Genomic DNA, 3661 nt, shown 5'->3' on the forward strand with positions numbered 1-3661 from the left:
CGATCCCCTCCCCCCAGGAACTTTAGTTTACAGGGAGTCTAAGGCTAGCTGAGCCACACAGCTGAGGATAATTTTGAATTCATAATCCTCTTGCCACCACTTCCAAAGTGCCAGGTGTGTATTACTATGTTTAGCTTAAATATGTAAGGTCTCATGTAAGATACTGTGATTTTTAAAATGAGTACTTTGTGACTGGGGATATAGGTTCAAGGTATTATATATGTATCATATGTGAGAGTCCTTGTAATCTCGCACCAGGAAATATAATGAGAGAAAGACATTTTAGAGGACGAGTCTGGGGTGAGAACCTTCCATTATCTTCAACCACAGTTTCAGAACTTGGGAAATGAGCACAGTTGCATGCCCTGTTCTGTTTCTTCCCTAAGGGAACTCTAACCCGGCTTCAGCTCTGGTGTTCTCTGGCCCCATCCCTTCTTGGTGTGCATTGATTGAATAACCTTTAAAATTTCACACAAAGACAGCATTCAGAGCACCACCGTCAGGTCACAACATAAGGCCTGCTCCTCACTCTGCTCCAGTGTCTTCTTACATCCCAAAGCTTTGGTTTTCAGAAGTACACATTCAATTCTTAGCCAGATGGTGGTGTAATGGGTATGATTATCTACAAGCCCCGGAATCCTAATTTTAACAGGAGAGTTCATCTTCCTTAAACATGTGTACAAAGGGTCCTGCAACAAAACAACATACAGGTAGGAATTCCATATAGGAAAAATATGTGTATACAAACAGATGAAACATAAACACATGCAAAGATATATTTAAAAACTCACTAACGTGAAATAGAACTAGAATGCTTATGGAACTTGGTTTCTTTTTTTAATTAATTAATTTATTTATTTATTATATGTAAGTACACTGTAGCTGTCTTCAGACACTCCAGAAGAGGGAGTCAGATTTTGTTATGGATGGTTGCGAGCTACCATGTGGTTGCTGGGATTTGAACTCAGGACCTTTGGAAGAGCAGTCAGCACACTTAACCACTGAGCCATCTCACCAGCCCCGGAACTTAGTTTTCAATGATGCACCTCTGTACTTGCTTCCATGCGTTCCAGGTTGTATTATACCCAGCAAAATTAAATTAGACTTTTAAAAGGTTTCTTTATAAATCATTGCTTAAGTCAAAAAGGGTGGCGCCAGAGCTTGTCAGTGCTACAGAATGGAGTTTAGAGGTTACTTTGCGGTGATTGGTATGCCTAAGGAATGGTGAGTTTACTCGGATTCATGATTTTCTGTTTTCCATTATCCTTTGCTCTCTGGGCATCGAACACAGAGAACAGCATAGAGATTGTGTAGGCCAGGGGGATTGTAAGCTCTTGTTTTTCTAAGTAAAACTTTCTCAGGGGCAGAAGTCCTGTACTGCTCAGATACATGCTGGCGACTGGACACTACTGGACAGCACAGAAAAGCCGTCTTCTGAGCCACCCAGGGCCTCCTTACAGGTGTGGAGACTTTGGGATGGATAAAGCAGAGGGCTCCTGAAACGGGGAGACTGTAGGGAGCTGTCAGCTCATCTAAGTATGCTAGGAGGTAGGTTGTTAGGATCCTGGGGTGAGGGTCAATGCTCACAACTTCATTTTGAATCATTGCACAGGCTCAAGGCCCACCAATCCAATGATTTACTACCTTATATATTTTCTATGAGTCTTGGACTTCCTGCTGCTGTTGCTATGGCTCCGAGGGTGGGATTAAAGGTTGTCTTGCTGGACAGGTTCTGGGGCTGATGTACTTAGTGCATATAATTCTGTATAATATGACACCCCCTAACCCTCTTATTTATTCTACCTGACTTCCACGGCCTGCCTTTTTAGGGTGGTGGGTCGAAGAGCCAGAAAAAAACTAGATCAGTTTTTGTCCACTGGTTGAATTTAGGCTTTGTGACCAGTAGATGGGAGTGCTGCTCCTTTCTGTCGCCTGCTGCTCAGTTTCTCCTCTGCCCTTTGTACTTGGAAAAAAATGTGACGCAGCTTTGTCACCCCTTTCTTTCTTCTTTTTGTCAGTGTTTTTCATTTTTCTTTTTCTTTCTTCTTCCTCAAATGCTATAGATTCCATGGGATTTTCAATGGGGTAATATTTTCAGGGTTCTTTTACTAAAACACAGTATGTGGTTTCTGGGTAACTCCAACTAATATTTTCTCATTATTGAATGTTCTCTTACTTTAGTTGTCTTGGCATGTAAATATATACTTTAGTATTGAGGCCATATGTTATTTGATTTAGAGATGTCAGTTAACATCACTGTGAAAAATTGGAATACAAATATGTCCAGTCAGCATAGCCATAGATTCTTATAAATTTCCTAACAAGTCTTTCATTCCTAATGGCACGATTTATTTTTTCTTGAGGTGTATTTTTACTTAATTAATATTAAGTATATTTACTGTGTGATATTTTGTTGGTTCATCCATTCATTGTGTAATAGTCAGTGAGATGTTTATCTACTGCCACCACAAAAACATAACTCTCCTCTCAAAGGGAAGAGAGTTTAGTTTGGAGATGACTGATACTGGCTCTGGAACACAGATGTAGGTTACCCAAAATACCAAGTTTAAATGTGGTAACAGTTTCATAAAGTTTTATGGTAGCAAAACCACAATTGAGGACCCTTTTCAAGTACACTTAGATGGTCAGATGTGAGTGAGAGTTCTTGGAAAGAAGTAGAGTCTGCAAAGGCTTATTTTCTGTTTAAAACCTTGTAGGGCATTGTGGTGCCTGCCATAATCCCAGCAGCAGGCAGATATCTGTGAGTTCAAGGCCAGCCTGGTCTACAGAGTGAGTTCTAGGACAGCCAGGGCTACACAGAGCAACCCTATCTCAAACAAAACAACAAGCCAAACAGCTCCCTTCAATTATGTGGAGCAACTGGACTGCTGCTGTTCAAGGGCCTAATTACAGTTTGTCTTGGGTGACCTTTAGTCTATTAAATTGTTTTTTCTCTTCCCTCTCTCTGTCAGACTTAACATCCTGACTAACAGATAAAACATTTAGGAATGTATTAACAAAACCCATGTTTTCCACCAACCAAAGGGCTAAAAGTGTCAGGTGGCATCCAGGGCCTACAGCAAGGTTCTCACCTGCCCGCCTGATGTGCCCACTAATGTATTTTGAAGTATCTTGATTTATGACCTTCTTTCTTCTGCCACTACAAAACGTTTATGAAATTTCTGCCTCATTGAAACATGGTATTTTGGGGAGATCTAAATCTATGTTCCTGGGCCATGATAATTCATATTTGACTCCAGAATAAATCACATCTTTTATTACTTTGAGATAAGACCTGCTACTTTCATTGACAGTGGTTATAATGAAAGCCTGGGCGAGCCCTGCTCCAGGGCTCAGATTCTCTTCCTAGGCTTGGGATTTACCTAGTAATCACAAGATTGTTGAGGCCCTTCTAGTGAATATAACTATTCAGGAGTTATGATGGCCCAAGATAATTTGGCTTTGGTCTTGCAACATTCCAAATGACTAAAGCCTTATAGAATGTTTAAAGTAGATGTGGTGTTTTCTCTGAGAACTTTAGTTCATGCCATTTATTATTACATTAGGGTAAAAAGGTTGAAATACTTTGAAAACAAAAGTGCATGTTAAATACAATGAATTTGCTGGGCGTGGTGGCGCACGCCTTTAATCCCAGCACTTG

The sequence above is a fragment of the Mus pahari genome, chromosome X (genome assembly GCF_900095145.1).
Source record: "Mus pahari chromosome X, PAHARI_EIJ_v1.1, whole genome shotgun sequence".
Taxonomy (NCBI): Eukaryota; Metazoa; Chordata; class Mammalia; order Rodentia; family Muridae; genus Mus; species Mus pahari.